Source organism: Neofelis nebulosa, chromosome 2 (assembly GCF_028018385.1).
Source record: "Neofelis nebulosa isolate mNeoNeb1 chromosome 2, mNeoNeb1.pri, whole genome shotgun sequence".
Lineage (NCBI taxonomy): Eukaryota > Metazoa > Chordata > Mammalia > Carnivora > Felidae > Neofelis > Neofelis nebulosa.
In genome coordinates, this window is record NC_080783.1 from 203,490,872 (window position 1) to 203,513,432 (window position 22,561).

At 41.9% G+C, this 22,561-nt stretch overlaps 2 long non-coding RNA genes across 3 annotated transcripts; one reads left to right on the plus strand and one right to left on the minus strand.

Annotated features, from left to right (window-relative positions):
• The first annotated feature begins 36 nt into the window (after window positions 1–36).
• Window positions 37–11,046, plus strand: LOC131505260 (uncharacterized). The gene is made up of 3 exons (XR_009258338.1): window positions 37–150; window positions 6,293–6,418; window positions 9,490–11,046. It is a non-coding gene; the product is annotated as an uncharacterized LOC131505260 (long non-coding RNA).
• Window positions 11,047–11,340: 294 nt separating this feature from the next.
• LOC131505259 (uncharacterized) lies at window positions 11,341–22,490 on the minus strand. Of its 2 annotated transcripts, XR_009258337.1 has the most exons (5): window positions 22,376–22,462; window positions 19,680–22,090; window positions 17,614–19,309; window positions 12,000–12,567; window positions 11,341–11,752 (listed from the first exon to the last, which is right to left on the minus strand). It is a non-coding gene; the product is annotated as an uncharacterized LOC131505259 (long non-coding RNA). The 2 variants fall into 2 exon arrangements; XR_009258336.1 differs by lacking the exon at window positions 19,680–22,090 and having other exon boundaries at window positions 22,376–22,490.
• Between the last annotated feature and the right edge of the window lie 71 nt (window positions 22,491–22,561).

Below are 22,561 nucleotides of genomic sequence, written 5' to 3' on the forward strand. Positions count from 1 at the left end.
GGGCGGAGGGGGCGGCGCGGAGGGGGAGGGGAAAGGGCAGACGCAGGGCCGGCGGGAACGAGTGCCCCGCGCCAAAGGGGGCTGGTGCTCCGGGCGCTCGTGGCGTTTCGAAGGTGGGCGGGCTAGCCTGAGTACGCCTTCCCGGCAGAGGTGTGCAAAGTCGCCCTTGGTCTTCAGCTTTCCGAAAAGGGAGGCGTCTGTTGGGCCCTGTATCTGTCCTGTGTGAGGTGGTAAATTTTCGAGGGCTGCGGAGGGCCCTGCAGTTATCTCAGGCCTGCGGTGGCGGGAAAAAGTGCCGGTCCGCGTGGGGCAAAGAGTGGCTCTGGGTTTGCAGCCCCCGCCCCAGCTTTAAGTTGTTGAGGGTGTTTGTTTCTTTCTTTTTATTTGGTTATTTTAGAGAGAGAGTGGGGGAAGGGGCAAACAGAGAGAGAGAGAGAATCCCAAGCAGGTGTCATGCTCAGCACTGAGCCGGATGGGGGACTTGAACCCACAACCCAAGAATCAAGACCTGAGACGAAATCAAGAAGAGGCTCAACCCAGTGATCTACCCAGGAATGCCCGAGTTCTAGGTTTTGGAGTCTTATTTTCTCAGTGCCTGACCCGGCCCTCATTGTAGCTCCGCCTCCAGAAGGGGCGGGGTCAGTCCCAGGAGGCAGGGACTACCCAGGTGAGGGCGTGGTGTACTGTGCAGTCCAAATCCGCGTGCTGACCCTCTTCTGGGGCTTGGCCTCCACCCCCCCTCCCCGCCCCCACCCTTTGCTTTAAGGCCGGGTTTCTCAGCCAAGCCACTGCTGACATTTGGGGCCTGATAATTTTGTATATGGGGGCTTGTCCTGTGTACTGTAGGGTGTTTATCTGCATCCCTGACCTCTGCCCACAGGATGCCGGGGTTATTCCTGCTGTTGTGACAGCCAAAAATGTCTCAAGACTGCCAAATATCCCGTTGGGGGGAGGGGAGTCATCTAGGTTAGAGCCGCTGTTAATACCGGTTTGGGGGAAGTGACCCTTTTCAAAAGCAGGAAGCAATGAAGTCTTGATTACAAGAACCACTTGTGGCCTGGCTCGCCTGCTCTTCTCCCAAGAAGCTCTTGGTCTTGCTCCATCGGCTCTAGCCAGAGGTTCTCCCGGAGTCGGAGCCGCCCCAGAGGAGGAGCAGGTCCAGGTCCAGAAGGCGCCACCAGAAAAAGCACGGGCGCCACTCGTGGTCTTACTCGCTGAGCGGGTGGAGTTCTCGCAGCAGGTCCGGTCCTGCGGGAGGGTTGTATTAGTACGGGATCACTCGGGGGCAACAGTACTATGGCTTAGGGTGTAATACGATAGCCCAGGGTGTACCCGAAAGAACGCAGTGGTTGGAGGAAGAAATCCAGCAAGAGGTCGCGGAGCAGAACCCCGTTTTGCTTAAGTTAAAGGTTGCGCGGGTCATTTGTCGTCAAGAGGGGCGCAAAGTTCACCTTTTTTACATGTGGGGCTACAGTGTATGAGGAAGCTGGGAACCAAGGTTGTTGTGTCCTTTAATTTCTTTGATTTCCTTTGATGCATACAATGTAGCTTTGTGCTTTGCGGGGGGTGGGGGTGGGGGCATTAGCTGATTAGTAGGCAAAACTACAATACAATCCATAGCGTATTTTTAAAGGACGTTGCTCTTACCCCTTAGGACTAAAGATTAATTGTGACTGTTAAATGGCTCCGAGTGGAGGATTCTACTGCAGGCAGTTCTTAATAGAAACTTTTTTGGTAATGTTTATTTATTTTTGAGAGAGAGAGACAGAGCATGAGCAGGCGAGGGGCAGAGGGAAAGGGAGAGGCAGAATCTGAAGCAGGCTCCAGGCTCTGAGCTGTCAGTGCAGAGACCCATGTGGGGCTGGAACTCACAGACCTCAAGATCACAACCTGGGCCGAAGTCGGAAGCTTAATCAACTGAGCCACCTTGGCACCCCCATAGGAGGTTTTTAATCAACTTTTCCTTTCTCGATGTTTTCTCTCTCCACCCTTTTTTACATTTACTGGGGTTAACATGATTGTCAAATATTTTATAAACATAAGTAAGCATCTTTATATGGCTTTTATAATAAAACACATGCTTAATTTGTCATTCTTAGCCTTTTTTGGATACGTTGTAGAATGAGTGCTTGTTTTTGTCCTTTGTAGGTACAATGGAGCTATTAGAAATAGGAAAAGCCAGTGCAGCTGGATGTTGGGGAATGGCCAACATGGCCTTGCCAACCAGTCTCAGAACTGGTCCTGTAAAGAAAGAAACTTAGGAGCAGCTGTAACAAATAATGCAAAGTTCAAGACAAACCAGATTAACCTAAACAAAACTTTCCAAAAAACTATTGCCTGAAAGATCTGGTTAACCATTTTTATTTGATTTGCCTTAGACTACACTTCCAGAAACTCTAGCTAAATATAATTTGCTAATGTCAAAATAGCAGATCTGAAAATACTAGACACGCCCTCACTCATGAAAATGGGAGAGTAATCAACTTTATATTTGGTGACCAACCATACCAGATTGGGACTGTCCTTGAAAATCCCACGTTCCAAGAAACCCTTCCTGGATGTAACAAGCCCAGGTTTTCAGCAATGAGTGCCAGAGATTGGGGGATAGGAAGAGATACAAAACCCATATTATGTTCCCTCCCCTCAAAAAGGAAGACAACATCATTTTTAGTGACAAATGAATAGGGTGATTATCTGCCTTATGTTGACCACTGACACTGGCAGCCATGATTTGTGGTTGACCATAATGTATCTATTGTGGCATTTTCTCAGAGCAACTTAAATTCTAATCATGCGCCTTCATAGTCCACGTAACCGTTGCGCTTTGGCTGGAGTTAATGCTAGTTTAATTTTTAACTTTGTGAATATTGTGACCATGTTTTCTAAGAGTTGCGATGATGAAAATGCAAGAGTACGATACCAATGCCAGCAGGAGCCGACCAATACCGAAAAAGAAGACTAAACGTCTGTGTCGTTTTAATGACAGGCGGAAGGACACAGGCAACTGGCTTTGGATAAATGATCCAAACAGAGCGTACTGCACAACTTGCAGAAAAGAATTGGGGGTTGGGTATGGTGGAAGGGGGGTGTGAAAAAACATACGGAGACTGAGTACCACAAGTGTGGGATGAGACAAGCAGTACTTTTGAATCAATTACAAGCGTCTTCCTCTCCTAAAAAGACACCAGTGCTCGATGGAAGATAGCAGTCGCTGAATTAGCGTGGGCATACCCCCCAAATGAACATGTGTTACGTTATTGCTTCCTTGATTGCTCTATGAAGCTGAGTGAAGTTACATTTCCGGATTCAGAGGTTGCAACTAAAGTGTCCTGTGGACGAACAAAAGGGGAACTTTTGATTATGGATGCATTGGTCCCTTCCAGCATGGAGCCCATTCTGTCAGATCTCACCAATAATCGTGCCTTCTGCAGTATGTCAAGTGATGTGTTGTATCATGGCAATAAAAAAGAGTTCCCCCTACCTCTTTGGTCCTTTGATTTCAAAAGTGGGGTTTCAAATAGGCTGCTTGGTTTCTGTGAAGATTTTAATGACACCTCAGGAAACATTAAACAAAAGAGCATTGATAATCCTGTCCAAATACAATCTAGACGTGGCTCACTTATTTGCATATTCAGCAGATAGTACGGATGTAAATGTCAGCAACTTCCATTCAGTCTAAAAAATGGAAACCTCTTACCTGTTAAATGTCCTGCACACCTTGTACACAGACTGCTAAACAGGGATGTGATTTACTTTCTTGTGACATTGACTCTTACGTAATGAAAGTTTTTGGTGACGCTTCAGTTTCAGAGGAGCAGTTAATGAGACTTCTGACTTTGTAGAAATGGAAAGAGATAGACTCCTTAGACATATGCCTACGAGATGGTTGTCATTGTTGCCAGGCTTAGAAAAGATGTTAAAATGTTGGCCTACCATAAAATCCTATTTTCAAAGTGTGGGAAAGACGAATGCCCTTCTCTAGTTGGGAAACACACTGAAGATGAAAATGGAGAAACGGATTACAATACAACAGAAATTTATATGCTGTTACTCCACAACTGCTTGGTGGTCTTTGAAAACAAACCGGTTCATGGGATGGAGCCCCACATTGGGCTCTCACTCTCTCTCTCTCTCTCTCTCTCTCTCTGTCCCTCCCCTGCTCTCTCTCTCTCTCTCAAAAATGAATAAATTAACATTTTTTAAAAATGACAGACATTTTAGACATGGATAACCTCTATGATGAATTTATGGATGCAAAGAACCTGATTGACGAATAGCTGGTCTACCAAAAGAAGCCTATAGATAAATATGGATGGACATTTTGGGAGAGCTGGAAACAAACTCCTACAAGCCTAAAAACCTGCTGTTGCTAGTAAGTAAGATCCTAAGTGTACCATGCTCAAATATGTTTGTTGAGAAGCTGTTTCAGTTGATGCAATCACATTGGACTGACACCAGGAATCAGTGTAATGTGGGTTTGATAAGAGCACAGTTGCAAGTCAAGATGATTTTACATTTCATTGTATTCAGTTTTACCACTACATAAAAGAAAAGGAGGACGTTCTAAAGGCTGCAGGCAGTTTAAGAAGTATTATTGGAAAAGGAAACTGAACGAATAAAAATATCCTGAATTACGAGATAAAAAGAAATATGCCATTGCATATTTTATTTTTTAATAAAAATAGTAACGTCTTGGGGCGCCTGGGTGGCGCAGTCGGTTAAGCGTCCGACTTCAGCCAGGTCACGATCTCGCGGTCCGTGAGTTCGAGCCCCGCGTCGGGCTCTGGGCTGATGGCTCGGAGCCTGGGGCCTGTTTCCGATTCTGTGTCTCCCTCTCTCTCTGCCCCTCCCCCGTTCATGCTCTGTCTCTCTCTGTCCCAAAAATAAATAAAAAACGTTGAAAAAAAAAATTAAAAAAAAAAAAAAAAAATAGTAACGTCTGGTGCACCCAGGTGGCTCAATTGGTTAAGCGTCTGACTCTCGATTTCACCCCAGGTCATGATCTCATTATTCGTGAGATCAAGCCCCACATTGAGCTCTGCACAAACAGCGTGGAGCCTGCGTAGGATTCTTTCTCTTGACCTCTCTCTCTTTCCCTTCCCTGCTCATGCTTGCTCGCTCTCTCTCTCTCTCTCTCTCTCTCTCTCTCAAAATAAATAAACAAACATTAAAAAATGAAAAGAATAGCAATGTCTGTTTAGTTAATCCTATTGTATTTAGTTTCTCCTTTTAAAAAGTCACATATTTTTGCATCTTAAGAATAAAGATTAGGGGCATCTGGGTGGCTTTGTTAGTTAAGTATCCCAACTCTTGATTTTGGCTCAGGTCATGATCTGAAGGTTCATGAGTTCAAACCCTGTATAGGGCTCCACACTGACAGTGTGAAGCCTGCTTGGGATTCTCTCTCTCTAAAAATAAATAAATAAACTTAAAAAAATGTTTAAAAAAAGAATAAAGATCAATATAACCTTCAAAATTTAAATATTCAAATTGTTTTTAAAAATTTAATTAACTATTGTATTAGAGGAGACAATAAAAATATTGTTATATGTTTTTCATATGTTATTTGTTTAATTAGTCCTATTATTAATTGTCTCTGTTAACTATTCCTATTTAAATAATAGCATTTATGTAACTGAAAGATAAAGAATGGAATATGTATTTTCAAGTCTTTCATATTTTTATGTTAAAGTTATAATACTTGTGTATAATTATTTTCTATTATGGTGTGTGTGTGTGTGTGTGTGTGTGTGTGTGTGTTGGTTTGTTTTAGTTTGGTCCAACATTGGCTATCCCTAAATAAGTCCTTTTATCTTTATTAATTATGGAATTTTGGTCCTTGTTTTAAGTGGATTCTCTTTGGGATTTTAACCCCTCAGTACCAATTATCTTTTGCTAAAGAGAACCACCAAATAATTACTTTTGGTTGAGGAGATAAGGAAGGGCCTTGTAGCTAAATCGGTCTGTTGAAATAAAATGGATACTAGGCTTGTGAATTTTAATTTAGGCTATGTCTTGTAAATGCCTCTGATAATCATAAACAAAACTTAAATTGTTCTTTAAAATGGTGTAAGATAATCACTCTTAACCAATCCCCTGCTGTCAGGAAACCCCCATTGTAATAACCCATCATTGCAAAGTTAAACAACTTCCCCAGTCTCATATTATAGCATCATGTAATAACATACCTTTGAAGTTCTTGCCATTTTTTGTTTGAAGTCTCCCACTTTGTGAACTTTTTCCTTGTATGTATGATAAACTCAACATTTTAATTTGATTGTATTTTTGACAGTTTCTGGTGTCAGAAGTGGGATCTGAACTAGTCCCCTGAAGAGCCCCAAGGGTGGTAAGTAACCGGGTGCCAGTACCTACCGAGCCCATTGTTCTCACTGCTTTCTCAACAACCACGGAGTTCCAGGTAAGTCTCTCCTGGATCAGAGCTCCATTCTCTTTGTGTTTTCAGCTCTCTGACTTTATTGTGCATACCTATGTTTTGTTCCAGTTTCTTGGTTACCCTTCTGTCTTAAGGGGGGAAAACCCATGATTCTTTGAGTTTCTAGATAAGAGTAAAATTCTTGAGATCCCTATAGATACAGTCATTTTAGAGACTCTATGGCAAAGATTCGTTCCAATTGGTCTAAAACCCTTTCCCTACTTCTTTCAAAAACTCCTACTTCCTATATGTATACTCACTTAATAACCAGGATCTTGTCCCTTTTGGAAAAATGGGTGCGTTCTATATAGGATAACTTGGAGTTACAGTGGCCACTTTGGGGGACCTTTAAGTTAAATAAGATAGTCTACCTATCTTAAGGATAGGGATACTTAGTAGGGATACTCCTGAAAGAGATGATCCTGAACCTTGCAACAACAATAGAATGTATTCCTTGTTTGGTATGGAGGCCTCCAAAAGACAAAATGACTCTAAAATAGACTCCCTAGGGGGGCCTGGCTTACTTAGTGCATAGAGCATATGACTCTTGATCTTGGAGTTGTGCACTCAAACCCCATGTTGGGCATAGAGCTTACTTAAAAAAGAATAGAGGGGTGCCTGGGTAGCTCAGTTGGTTGATTGTCTGACTTTGGCTCAGGTCATGATCTCACAGTTTGTGAATCTGAGCCCCACACTGGGCTCTGTGCTGAGAGCTCGGAGCCTAGAGCCTGCTTCAGATTCTGTGTCTACCTCTCTCTCTCTGCCCCTCCCCTGAGCGTGCTCTGTCTCTCTGTGTCTTTCAAAAATAAATAAACACTAAAAAATGTTTAAATAATAAAAAAGAATAGAATAGAATAGAATTAAATTTAAAAATATAAACTCTAGAGGAATCATTACAACAAGCCAATGAAAACCTTAAGGGCAAACTTCAGACATGAGAGACTTGAGCAACCTCCAGCTAATCCCTCTGCTCCTCTTCATCCTCCTTTACCTGATTATTCTGAACCCACTAACCACTTTGATCTTTTACCCTTTCCCTCCAAGCCCCTTAAATATCAGACATCTTAAGATAAGACCTTCTAACGAACCAGGGATCTTTAGCCTCAGCAGAAGTTAAACTGTGTTCTCAAACCAAACTTTGAGCCATTGTAAATAATTTCCCAGAATCTAAAAAGGACCAAACTAAAAAGACAGAAGAATTGAAACATTTTCTTGGTACCTGTGATCCTAGACTACCTGATTTTTACTAGTTCATTAGCATGACAGTGAGTCCAAAAGATGCTTAAAAATGGCTTCAAGAACTATATTGGAAAGTCCCTACCTAAGAGTTTGAGGATCCCACCAAACATGCTTCCAGAGATAAATAAAAAGAGGAAAAAAACGAGTCAACTGCTTCAAGAAGCAGTTCTCAAAGTTTTTCCTGTGAGAACATACTGGGCCGTATACAACCCTGTAAACAGAAAAAGGATGAGCCAGTGGCAGACTTCTGAATTTAGTTAGAGTTAGTATTTAGACAACACCCTGGCCACAAAAGACTCTGGGGCTAGTTTTGGCCTGTGTGCCCATTTTGTTAATGGGCTTCACGCAGACCTCAATGATTTGCTAAAGGAACGTGATTTCGAATGGGACATCACTCCTCTCCCAGAGCTTCAACCTCTTGTGGAATATTTTGATAGAATAATAGAACAGAAAAAAGGTTGTCAAACAAATAAAGTCATGGTCCTACAGCTGCAACAATTATGAGGACCCTGACCTAACTTCAAGGGATCTTGCCTCAAGTTGACAGAGATTCCTGTCAATACTGTAATCAAAAGAGACATTGGAAAAAGAATTGCCCGCTTTTAAATAGAGCGCCTGTGAAACAATCCAGTTGCCCTGTAAGAGAGTGCCCTCAGCTCCCAGATTCTGGTGATAACTGTCAACACTGACAGAGCTCTGAGAAGTTGCCTAGTAAGCTACTTCAATAATGCCTTAAATCATCAGGGAAAATTAACCTAAACTTAAATGGAGAAATTTCTACCTTGTTGATAGATACCGGAGCAACTCTATTTCCTTTAAACCCTACCATTATGCATGAAGAACCACCTTGGAGTAATAAAAATATCTTTGTGGTGGGAGTTTCTAGTCAAGTTCGAAGAATTCCCTTACTGGAACCCATAGCTGTTACCCTTGGCCCTCTCTCTGAGTCATACCTTTCTATTATGTGATACTGCCCTTGTGAATGTCCTAGGTAGAGACCTGCTTTCTATATTAGGAGGCCACATAAAATTTTCCTCAGGAGAGATAGAGTTTCCAGACTCATCAGACACTGAAGCATGATGTGTTCTCCAAGTCCAAATTGATTGTCCTGAGGAGACTATTAAATTCGATGGAAGTGTAGATGCTAGAGATCTCTCTGAAACCCCTGATACTCTGTGGGCCTTTTTCACAGATGTGGGGGACAAAATCAGAAGTGTCAAACCCATTAAAATTCAGACTGATCCTTCTAAACCGCTTCCACAGTACCCCTGAAAACCCGAGGCCATAAAAGTCTCACCCTTATAAAAGACTGAATAAGTCAGAGGCTTCTTATTGCCTTAGTCCCTGCAAACCAGTTCTTGCCTATGAAGAAACCTCATAGTTGGGGATGGAGATGTGTATAAGACCTTAGAGCCAGAAGTGAGGTTGTGATGTTGAAGCTTCCAGGGGTAGTGTCGTGTAGTTGAGCTGTGTCCGCATATGCTGACCCACAAGGAGACGGTGTAGAAAAAAGAACAATCTACCAGCTGTACCACCTGCCCTTCCCTTCATTTACTTTATTGCTAGCTAGATCCTATTACTCACCAGGCTTGTCTTTTATAATGTAAATAATAATTATATATTTTTTAAACTTTCGATAACGGAAAACTCCAGACATACACAGAAGTGCATATTGCAGGATAATAGACCCTCATCTGCTCATCATGTAGCTTCAACAACTATCAACGCTTGGCCAATCTTGTTTCATCTATACACGTATCCAACCCTCCTCACTGGATTCTTTTGAAGCAAATCTTAGATGTTACATTATTTTGTAGGCAACAGAGAACTCCCGAAGAAAACCGCGTGCACAAAGACTTAGCCAAATACTGCCAGTTAGCACCAGCGCCTACGGGACAGCAGAACCCACAAAACCCTGCACCTCTATCCAGAAACGTCTAATAACTTGCTAAAGTTTAAGTCTCCAACTTTGCAGTTAAACTTATACTATGGGTTATCACCCATGCCCGTGAGATACCAAAGCCAACTTCTACAACGATGCTGTCTGGAAAATTCTCAATAACTTACTGAAGTCCGAGTTTACAATGTTTTAAAGTTCAATCCATATGGAGAATGGAATGAGAATTGAAATGGAAGTACATGTGGGTTAGCCCCAGTTCTCCTGGTAACTTTAGCCTGTCCGAAAGCGAATCACGAAAAACTTGGAGACTGCTCCCTCGGAGGATGACTACGATAGCTCAGTTTTCTTCAATCTCTGTGTCTCTAAGCCTTTAACAGATTGACTTTGAGTAGCACTACCTCTTGTTGGGGTTCCTTCCTTGAAGAGGAAGCTAAAGTGCTCTTCACAGAGTTACTGTAGTTGAAAATGCCCTACGAATGAGGTTAATATGTAGTAGCTGTGACAGCTTCTCAGACTTCCCTTGTTTTTGAGGGACAGGTTTGAGGAGTACCGGTCATGAATATTGCAGGTGTTGATGATTTCTTATGTGTAACATTTTGTGATTAAAAAATACCAATCAGGCAGTGCCTGGGTGGCTCAGTTGGCTAAGCGTCCAACTTGGCCTCAGGTCATGATCTCGCAGTCTGTGAGTTCGAGCCCCGCGTCAGGCTCTGTGCTGACACTTCAGAGCCTGGAGCCTGCTTTGGAATTTGTGACTCCCTTTCTCTCTGCCCCTCCCCCGCTCATGCTCTGTCTCTCAAAAAATAAACGTTAAAAAAAATTACCAGTTATAGTAACACCTGCTGTGATTACCTTAAATGCGCATACACACACGCATACCACCTCCATGCTATCATTTTAGTGCAAGCCACCATCATTTCTCACTCTAACCACTCAGTGGTCTCCCTGCTTTATCTTAGGCCTCCACTCCCCCCTCTTTTCTCCATAGAGCAGCCAGAGAGGCTTTAAAATATAAGTCAGATTCTATGACTTCTGTTCTCCAATGCTTCAATGGCTTCTCGTCTTGGAGAATAAAATCCTACAAGAGCATTCATGCGCTAGCTCCTGGCCACCTCAGCAGTACCATTACTTAATTACTTTACCCCCTGGCTCAGTTGCACTGGCTGCAGACCCTGAAATACCCCCTGCTCCTGCCCTAGAGTCTTTGCACTTGGCCTCTCTACTGGGAACGTTCATCCCCCACGCACAGTGAGCTCCTTCACTCCTTTCAAGTCTCTGCTCAGATGTTTCCTGTTGAGAGAGGCAGTCCTCACACCCTATCTTGCAGAGCAGTCTCCCCCACAAGTCATCTTTTCACCTTCGCTTTGTTTCAAAATACTTATCACTACCTGACATTATATTCTTTATTTGCTTATTGTCTGTCTCTTCCGTGAAAATACAAGTTTCATCACACCAGATACTTTATCCAATTTGTTTATTGCTATACCTTAGGCTCAAAGTTAACACTCAATAAACATTGGCTGAATAAGTTAATTAATGAATAAAATACTTTTTTTTTTAAACAAGCAAGTTGAGTTGTTAAATAAGGTAGCTCAGGGGTGCCTGGGTGGCTCAGTCGGGTATGCGTCCAGCTTTGGCTAAGGTCATGATCTTGCTGTTTGTAAGTACGAGCCCCATGTCACACTCTGTGCTGACAGCTCAGAGCCTGGAGCCTGCTTTGGATTCTGTGTCTCCCTCTCTCTTTGTACCCCCCCCCCCCCCCCCCGCCAAATAAACATTAAAAAATTAATTTAAAAAGTTCACAATCTGGGACTCCTGAACTGCTAGATGTCTTTGAAGGTAGCAATTTTCTGAATTTCTAAAGGTCTGATCACATTATGAGCTAAGAACAGGGGCATTGGTTCTTTCATGGATATGTCCCAGAATCTGGGGCAGTTCCTGGAATACACTGAGCACTGAATAGACCTATCTTTATTATAATAAACTGGGATGGAACGGCAATGTGGGAAATAAGGAATCACATTTTCTCAGTCTTTATGATAGCATATTTGAAAGGCAGAGAAATACTGAGAAAGTTTATATACAAAGACAATAACCACAAATTAAAATTATCTTTCTACCAAATCTGTTATGGACTAAATTGTGTCCCCCTCTCCCAATTCATATGTTGGAGCCCGAACCTGAATATTTGTCTTTTTTTTTTTTTTAATTTTTTTTTTAACGTTTATTTATTTTTGAGACAGAGAGAGACAGAGCATGAACGGGGGAGGGTCAGAGAGAGGGAGACACAGAATCCGAAACAGGCTCCAGGCTCTGAGCGGTCAGCACAGAGCCCGACGCGGGGCTCGAACTCACGGACTGCGAGATCATGACCTGAGCCGAAGTCGGCCGCTTTTACCGACTGAGCCACCCAGGCGCCCCCCGAACCTGAATATTTGAAGATAAGGCCTTTAAAGGAGTCATTAAGGTTCAATGAGGTCACATGTGTGGGGCCCCCATCCAATAGGACTTGGTGTCCTTATAAGAAGAGGAAGAGACACCCGGGGCACACATGCTCACAGAAAATGCCACGTGAGCACGCAGTGACAAGCTAACCATCTGCAAGCTAGGAAAGAGAGCCTCACCAGAAACTAGCCCTGCCAGCACCTTGCACTTGAACTTCCAGCCTCCAAAGCTGTGGAAGAAAATAAATTTCTGTTGTTTACACTACCTAGTCTGAAATCAATCACCATGAGTGAAGATATTAATCACTTTAGAATGTGAAGGATAATAAGGAAGGTACACCCCCCCCCATGTTTTGGGGAGTGGCATCAAATTCATTATTTTATGTACTTTATGAGGAAAAAAATCTATAAAATAAAACCGTATTTCAGTTTTAAACAATAGAGGGGCGACTGGGTGGCTCAGTCAGTTGAGCATCTGACTCTTGATCTCAGCATCTCAGTTCAGGTCTTGATCTCAGGGTCCTGAGTTCAACCCCGCATTGGACTCTGCACTGGGCGTGAAGACAAAAAAAAAAAAAAAAATCAATAAATTGGTTCTCTTTCATTCAAATAATGCTCATAATTTAAAAGTCCCAGAAAAATAAATTCACAAATTTTTAAATCTATAATTATTAGTTATAAAAGTGAAACCTTGATAATTTGATAGCGTGTTCATTTTTATTTTTATTTTTTAAGGATTATTGGAAAAAAGAATCTTGATCTTTCAGAATTTTCAATGAAAATAATACTTGGATACTAATACCAGGGTTCCCCCACAGTAACAACCTATATACAGGCATGTTCGGGGACTAAATTGTGTTTATGCTTTTCTTAAGCAATGGAGTTCATTTTGACCGTTTATTAAGAATTGTGCAAGAAAACTGCCTATTCATTTTCCATGTCCTGTTTGGCAAACACACTGTGACAGAGCAAGAGAAAAATATCGTGGGATGCATTTGCAGTGTGGCACTGTGGCATCAGCATTTAAACACTGCCACACACCGTCCATCTGTGTGTCCTGCGGCCAAATGATTATGGGCTTCTGCCCTTGGACTCCATGAAAGTCTGAAACACAGACACTACTAGGTTCACAAAACTGTTGATTCTTTGAAAGTCTCTTCAAAAAGGAAAGTATAAAAATCTTAAGACCGTAATAGTATAGTCTCATTAAGATTCCATGAAGCACATGATTGTGGTTGTGACAAAGCAGTCTTTAGGAGTACACTGTTGACAGTTAAACAAGTAGAGATCCTCCCAGAAAGATTTAAAATATAAAGGAAGTAAACTTATTGATGTCTTTGAAATTTTTACTTTATAAATTTCATGACATTCTTTATCAGTGCTAATTTTCTGTGATGCTACATAGAACCGAGTTCTCTAAAAGAATTGGTTGAAATAAAAGTGTATCTGCCTGGGGCACCTGGGTGGCTCAGTCGGTTGAGTGGCCGACTTCGGCTCAGGTCACGATCTCGCGGTCCGTGAGTTCGAGCCCCGCTTCGGGCTCTGTGCCGACAGCCTGGAGCCTGTTTCGGATTCTGTGTCTCCCTCTCTCTGACCCTCCCCCATTCATGCTCTGTCTCTCTCTGTCTCAAAAATAAATAATAAAACGTTAAAAAAAAATTAAAAAAAAAAGTGTATCTGCCTTTTCTAAAAACAGTGTAATATCCAGATGCCTGTGATGTACTTCACGGCAGGAATCATATTTAATTTAGTTTCATTTTTGGGGTGCCTGGGTGGCTCAGTTGGTCAAGCATCCGACTTCACCTCAGGTAATGATCTCACGGTTCATGGGTTCAAACCCCCTGTCAGCTGTGCTGACAGCTCAGAGCCTGGAGCCTGCTTTGAATTCTGTGTCTCCCTCTCTCTACCCTTCCTTCCCTCTCAAAAATAAACATTAAAAAAAATTAGTTAATTTAGTTTCATTTTTCTTGTAACTGGTAAAAGAGGAAATACTGAGAAATGCCTTTTGACTGAATAAATAAATGGATGATGAAGCATAATTCAGAATTCTAGGAATTTCTAGAGAATCCCAGATCCTTAAAGAAGCTACCATTTACTTCTCTTCTCCTTTTCTGAAAAAAATATGTAGATGGAAAGATTCAAAACTAGTCAGTTTCACATTCTTATTTTTTTTTTTTATTCAGCAACATTACCCTCAAGAGAAATAACAGCACGAAAATAAAATCTTTGCTTATTCTAATTACCTTGAACAGAAAAACTGAACCAGGGTGTGCTACTCTTTGCTATTATCTTAAGTCGTTAATTTTAATAAAATCTAGCAGGAACCAGTTCCAATTAACAGAGAAGTAGCAAATTAAAAAGTGTATTTTGTGCATGTAATATAAACTCAATATTAACTCTATTCATTCATTTAAATACTGAAAACTTCTAATATGGTAAGAGAAGATCAGATGCTGGGGAAAATACTGACTGGTCTCATTTTAAACTCATGATCACAAATTCAAGTGGGTTTGAATGATGCCTCACTGTCCTATTATGTCTAGTCAGTGTCATCCTAGATGACTGCTGGTCCTTCTCCTTTCTCTTCAGACCCTAGTATCTCCTGCCTCTCTTCAATCTCAGCTACGGGGGTATATTCTCAAGGGGATTTCCACAAGTGTTCACCACCGAGCTATCCTACCTCCAGCTGTAGTCATGCTCTGCCTTCCCACCTGTCCTAGGTCATACAGACTGGGTGGCTTACAATAACAAAAATTTTCTTCCCATTGTTCTGACGGCTGGAAGTCCAAGATCATGTGCCCATATGGTCAGGTTCTGGTGAAGACCTATGGGCTATAGACTGCTGACTTCTCACTGTGTCCTCACTTGATGGAGGGGTGAGGGATCTCTCTGGGGTCTCTGTTAGAAGGGCACTAATCCCAATCATGAGGGCTCTACTCTCATGACCTAATAGCCTCCCAAAGGCCCCACCTCCTAATTCAATCACTTTGGGGGGTAGATTTCAACACATGAATGGAGAGAGCACAAACATTTAGACCATAGCACTACCTTTTATGTTGGATAAACTGTCTGTGTTCCCATGTAAGGCCAGATCCTCCACTTGTTCACTAGACCTATCCTCACTCCTACTCAACGATGTGGTCCCCACAACTGTCCAGTCTCTCTCCCACATCATCCATTTTCTCCTTTCTACTAGATTATTTCCATCAGTATATGAATACACTGTAATATGGTCCCTCTTAAAACAAACAAACAAACAAACAAACAAACAAACAAAAGCTTGATTCAACCACCTTCCCTAGCCACCACCCCAATTCTTTTTTTCTCTTTACAGTAAAACTCCTCTAAATTCATACCCCCTGTAATTAAAAACAGAGAAAATATAAGGTGTTGGTAAGGATGTAGAGAAATTGGAACCCTCATACAATACTGGTTGGAATGTAAAATGGAGCAGCCATTGTAGAAAACAGTCTGACAATCCCACAAAAAGGTAAACATAGCATTCTCAAGTGACTCAGCAATTCCACTCCTAGGCATTTACCCAAGAGAACTGTAGACATATGTTCATACAAAAATGTGTACATGGATGCTCATAGCAGCTTTATTCATAATAGCCCCAAAGTAGAAACAACCCAATGTCCATCAACTGATGAATGGATAAACAAAATGTGAAAAAAATATAATAAAAACCTTCCACCAAATGTGGTATATCCCTACAATGGAATATTAGTCAGCCATAATAGGGAATGGAGTATGGACACATGCTACAACATGCTAAACTGAAAGAAGCCAGACACAAAAGACCACGTCACGTGATTCCTTTTATATGAAATGTCCATAATAGGTAAATCCATACAAAAAGAAAGTAAATTAGTGGTTGCAGGGGACTGGGGAAGGAGGGAGATGAGGTACAATTACCAATGGGTAGGGGATTTCTTTTGGGGGTGACAAAAAAGTTCTTGAATTAGTGGTGATGATTGCACAACATTGTAGATATACTAAAAGGATGAGTGTTCTGGTAAGTACATTGCGTTTCAATTTCAAGAGTTGTCTAATTTATCTAAACCTATCTTGACGCCTCTTTTCCCACATTTTTTATTGAGCCTACTGGTTTTCATTACCACTATGCCATAGAAATTACTATCGTCAGTGTCCTCTATGCCCTGTTGTTTCCTGTAGTGTGTGTGTGTGTGTGTGTGTGTGCGCGCGTGTGTGTGTGTGTGTGTTTAAAGTAGGCTCCACACCCAGCGTGGAGCCCAATGCAGGGCTCGAACTCATGACCCCGAGATCAAGACCTGAGTCGACATCAAGAGTTGGACACCTAACCTACTGAGCCATGCAGGCGCCCCTCATGTAGTTTTAATCAAGAGCTTTTCAGAATGTCAAGGAAAAATAAAGAGTTTAACATTCCTCTAGTAAATTAATTTGTCATGACAGAGGATTCTGGAAATTGTAGAAAGGAAGCTAAATGTGCTCATTAAAGACAGTATTTTATCGTTGTATTCTATAGTGCATAATAAGATGTGGGATTATGCTTTTTGTAGTATAGCTGACTGTTTTAAGTATTTGTTTAAGGAGAGCATATGTAACTAAAAGCCTTTTGATTTTTATTCCTCAAATCCTGCAAGTATTTCTTCTTTCCAATCCAATTAAGTACAGCTATTTACCTATTTACTCTCCAGTTTTATCTTCTCAAAACTCCCCACCACAAACTCTGTGCTCTAGCCAAGGTCACTTACTTTGTCCCCAAATAATAAAATGGGCATTTCCATTTCCAAGATTTTGCTAAGACCTTTGTTCTTCTCCAGAATAGTCCCTTTCTTTCCCTCTGCATATCCTTCAAGACTTACTTGAGATTCTGTTTCATTTGTATATTCAGTAAACACTGAGTGCCTACTATATGCAGTGCACTGTCTGGAATGCTGGAGTTCAATAAAAACAAGCCTGTCCTTATGTAATTTATGTTCTAGCAGGAAAATGATGCAAAATGAATTAAAACTAATTATTACAATTGTGATAAATCCTAATAATAACGAGGCACAGGAAAATAGGATAACCTCTAATGGGGAAAATGAACTTGGTCTGGGGTGTCAGAATGGCTTTCTCTCCTACGTTGTTGTGACAACCTCTTGGGAAATTATATGGCAATATATTAAATCACATAGACCCTTTAACCCCAAAATTCATTCTTTTCGCTTGTTCGAGTATAATTAACATACAGTGTGATATTCGTTTCAGGTGTACAATATAATGACCCAGCAATTCTATACATTGAAGGGTCAGCAATTCCACTTGTGGGATTTTATCGTATAACGGTAAAAGTGCCAGTATTTAAAGTGGCATGTGACTTTGGTTTAAAATCCTACCCAGCCAAGCTGTCCATGAGGTCAATTTCCCAAGCCAGGCTTGTGGACAGAGGAAAGGAAATTAAGGTAATCTAATGTGCCAAAAAGTACTATTGAAGTGGGTGCACTGATCATGAGATGCATGGAATATTCCAGAGAAATCGGCTTTAGGTCCAATTGCATAATACAATGGATCCAGCACATGAGACCTTACCATAAGATCCTGATGGATGTCTCCCAGTAAAAACTTACCCATTAATGTGCTTTGATGAAATGGTTGTTGAAAACCGGGGCAATGGCTGGGGTGACTACCCCAAGAACATGTGTTTTATTGGCCAGACTGCTTGATATGTGTCATCCTTTGTCTCTGGAAGGCAAAGCGCTGTAAAAGATCCTGTTCCACTGGTAAAGCATCATGGCTTCACTGCATTGTACCTTGAAGTAAAGGTCAGTTGTTGTTGGGTTGAAGACAGAATAGTTCATCTTTACACAGGGCCAGACAAGTGCTGAGTCTCCTGAGACAGTAGCTGGGATTGGTTGTTGAGCCAAGGTCGCAAAAATCGAGCATGGTCACGTAAAGGCTGTGAAAGGACTTGGGGGAGCAGGCATACAGTAGATTGCGTGATATGTAACCTTTGCAACCGAAGTCTTTTACAGCATGGATAGTGTAGCCTTGTGCAGTACTTTGCCTCTTTCCATTCTGGACCAGTTGACATTCTCCAGTTAATTTGCCTCCCATGATGTACCATTATTGAAGTCAAATTCCTTGTGAAGGTCATGTAACATAATCCACATATGGTTAATTATGGTTCCTCTGACATTCAGGGGAGGATGGCTGAGACAGCTTGTCTGATTAAGTAGCAGCACCCTGGTGAGCAAGGTGTGCACTGAAGAGTTATATTGTTGTGTGGAATGGAGTAACTCTCAAACGAGTGATATAGGCGGCCATTAGGCAGGGACACAAATGTTACATCGTTAGCTAGGCAGGGGCACCCATCAGTCCTTATAGTGTAATAACACCACCAGTAATTGCACCTTTGTGGGTTATTGGGAATGATATTGGCAGATACACATCTGGATCTGTGTGCTGTTCACTTGCTTTCCTGGCTTCTTCAAAGCCAAATGACAGTACAGAATCCCTAACACCTCTCTAGGGCGGCTGCCATGGGGACAGAGGCAGAAGCTTCTGTGGTGATGTCACAGATAACATCCTCATGTGGTAAGTCTTCATGGCAGGAAACAGATATAAGCTGGATATATTGAGGGGTGCCTCTTAAATGGCATTATAAGTGTGATATTTCCAGGCCAGAGCTACCAACCTGAGACATGTCATCAGGAGGAGCTGTAGGAGTAACAGCTCAGCCATAGCGCGGCTCAGTAATTGTAGGCAGTGGAGGCATGAGCCCACATGGGTGATGGCTGAACCAATGGCAGGAGTTCCTTGGGACATACTAGAAGACAGGAATGTCACATCAGACTGGAGTTTATTGATCTTCATGTTACTTACCTTGAATGCTGCACTGGTGACTATTTGCAACCATTCTACAGCAGCTCTAGCAACAGAGATGTCTGATGTCAACTCGTCTGTGATGTAAGGTCAATGGATAGGTCTTCTTCTGTGTCACAATCACTCTGCACTTTTTCCTCTTTGCAGCTCACTCTTTAGATGAGCCTCCTTGGTTGAAAGCTCCTCTGATCCTCTTGGTCGGAGAGAGCTGAGTTTACACCTGAGCTACGATGTCATGTATCTTGGAAGTGACTCCTCGGATAGGGCTGGGGTCTTCATTGCAATCAGCTGCTCCAGGCTGTATCCTGAACATAGCTCTGTTGACCTTAAAAGCATGGAGTAGGAGCATTCAGAGGAGCTCTGCTACCACCGCTGTTTTCAGAATCCAACATTGGTTCCAAGGCGTAGTTTTCAGTGGTGGAAAAACTGGATACCACATGACTGTCCATGAATAAGCGATAAGGGATAGAATATTAATTTCTGGTATTTCCAGACTCTGGAATATTATACAGCTGATAAATAGAAAAAAATTAGACCTATATGATTTATCTTAAAGACTATTGGTTATAGAAGCAAGTTTTAAATAAATTTGTTTAGAATGAGCCCAGACTCCTAAAAATCCACAAGGGTGCTTGCTGTTAACATTGGTTACCTCTAATTTATGGGCAAGATAATGGGGACCTCTTTTGGAGGATTCCATATCTCCAAAGAATGGATTATTAGCTTTTATTTTGTATATCTTTGGATTTTCTCTTTTGTTACAAAATTAGCCGTCATGAAAATTAATGAAAGGGGCACCTGGGTGGCTCACTTGGTCAAGCGTCCGACTGTGGCTCAGGTCATGATCTCACGTTGTGACTTCAAGCCCCGTGTCGTGTCTGTGCTGACAGCTGAGAGCCTGGAGCCTGCTTCAGATTCTGTGTCTCCTTCTCTCTCTGCCCCTCCCAGCTGGTAATCTCTCTCTCACAAAAGTAAATACACATTAAAAACAAAATTTTTTTAAATAATGAAAAAAATTTAATTTTAGTAGGAGAAAGAGCCACTAAATTTTTCTTAACCTAATAGCATCTAATACAATAAACATTCTATAAATATTCGTGGAAGGAGACAGGAGGGGAGGAGGAAACAGGTTTAAATGTTTGGTAGAGATTAAAAAAAAAAAAAAAAGGTAGCCAGGAAACCAGTAATGGCATGGTAAAGCATTGCAGAACCTCTAAATGAATAGTGGGAGGGAGGAAAAAGAACAAATTTGATCAGGCTGGCAAAATAAAATGGGAAAAAGTGAGAAAAAAAAAAGCCAAGTAAAATAAATAAGATACACTACTGAAGTGATAAGGTCATATTGCAGCTACTCTAATAAGTGTAAATGAGTTGAATTTACCTATCAAGTGAAAAAAAATCTTTCACATTGGGTGTAAAAATTTGGTTAGGGGTTATGTACATGAAACAAAATGAACCTGTAAAAAAGGGATCCTATTCACAATCTGCAATACCATTAAAATATTTCAGAATACACCTAGCAAGACAAGAGCCAGACGTGGATGAAAAAAGCTATAAAATTTCAGTGGAAGTATTAGTTTTCTACTGCTTCAGTAACAAATAACCACAGGCTCAGTGGCTTAGATCAAACCAAGTTTATTATCTTACAGTTCTGGAGGTGAGAAGTCTCACCGGGCAAAAGTCAAGATGTCAGCAGGGCTATGTTTCTTTTGGAGACCAGGGGAAAATCTCCAACACCCTGCTCATTCAGGTGTTGGCAGAATTCAATTCCATGAGGTTGTGGGACTGAGACCTCTGTTACCTTGGTGACAGTCAGCTAGGAGCCGACCTTAGCTCCTAGAGGCTTCTCAGGACCTTGCAGATAGCCCTCAACATTTCAGATGCAGCAAAAGGGTGTGGCATCCTCAGGCTTTGAATCTTTCCTGTGATTGGATTGGGCTGACTTCACCCAGCCCTGTATGTAATTCAGGATAACGTCATCACCAGGTCCTTAGTTTTAATCACATCTGCAAAAATCCTTTTGTGAGGTAACCAATTCACAAGTTCTGGGAATCAGGGTGTGGACATCTTTGGGGGCTATTCATCTGCCTACCACAGTGAAGGACCTAAAAATTTTTAAATACATGTATTAAAGTGTCACATTCTTGGATGGCAAGATGTGCTATTGTCAAGAGATGTCATTTCTGCCTGCATTAGCCTACAAAGTCTCTGCAAGATGCTTTACTGATAACCAAAACTGGATTTTGAATCAAGTGAGGGGATAAATGATCAGAAAAGACTATATTGCTTAGAAAAATAAAGAAACACTGACATTCTTTGCAGACTTTAACTCAGGTAGACTACACATATTCTAGATACCAATATACCAATATTATGCTCAAGGGCAAGGTAATGCTTTCCATTGTGTTTCCAATATTCTTACTGTTAACATCTAGGATTTTTCTGGTCCCCTTATTTTGGGCACACATTTGACTGATATTTTGAATCGTTTACAGAGACTCCTACACCCCTGTCCTTTTCAATAACCAAAAGCTTAAGAGGCCATCATCTTATATGTAAGGTTTCACATTATTTCCCCGAACACATCCTTTTTACACTTGTCAAATCTGAAACTCATTTAATTTTTCCATCCACTCACACAGCTTCATGACAACTTTCAGCAAAAGTTCCTGGCAGATGGGCAGTGTCTTCTCAGTTTACTTGTGACGCCATTTAGAAAAATGTTTCTAAACATTTCCTTAAGAATGATTTCCATCGTGATGCTGCCTTGGAGAGGTTTATGATACTGTGGACAGTGCCAAGGCAGATCGCGTGGGTGGGTGCAGATTCTGTAATAAGGTTTTTATTCTCTCCATTTCTTTGCCTGTTTGGGAATGTGGGGTGAAGATGAACAAGGGAAAAGTGAATTTGTATCTCCCTCCAAAGAAAGTAACTTTTGTAAAACTGCCACTCTTTTGACTTGCAAAGAAGCTCATAGAATGACTCTATTTACAGATGTGATTAGTTTATTCAATGAAAAGTTATTTTAAGGCAATTGTCATGCTTTATTAACCGTAAGTATGTTTGGATGTATCCTATTTACAAATCCTGGAAATAAATGTCACAGTTGTTTAATCCCCAACACCAAGCCTCGGAACTGACTTCTCGGACGTCATTCTGACTTCTCAGATTTTGGGTCAACTGTGGGTGTCTCCCATTGTCTGTCTCCATCTTTCTTAAACTCTAGTAGGGAAAACGTGGGCGCGAGCAACCTTTTCTAAGTTAATACTGCATTGACAGAGATGACGCGACGTCCGCTGAAGGGCGCTGTCCCGAAGCCTGGCGGAACCCCACGCGGTCGCCCTCTCCAGCCTCTGGACACAGGTCAGGAGGGAGTCGCGAAGGGTCCAGGAAGGTTCAGCCCGAGTCTACAACTTCCCAGGGGGTGGAGGCAATGACCCTGACCCTGCCTGCACCGGCCCGGCATGAGGCCCGAGCCAGTTGACCCGCCGCGAGAAGATCCCTCACCTTACTGCTTTCAATGAAGAGAACATAACCCTCCTCACCACGCAGCATAGGCTCCCGAGTACCCGGATGCAGCAGTTCCGCCTCCCTGGCCACGGTAACGCATGCGCGTCTAAGACTTTGCGCTAGTGGGCGGGGCGCGGGAAGAGAGGAGGAAGGGCGGCGGTTGGGCCAGAGGGGAGCCACACC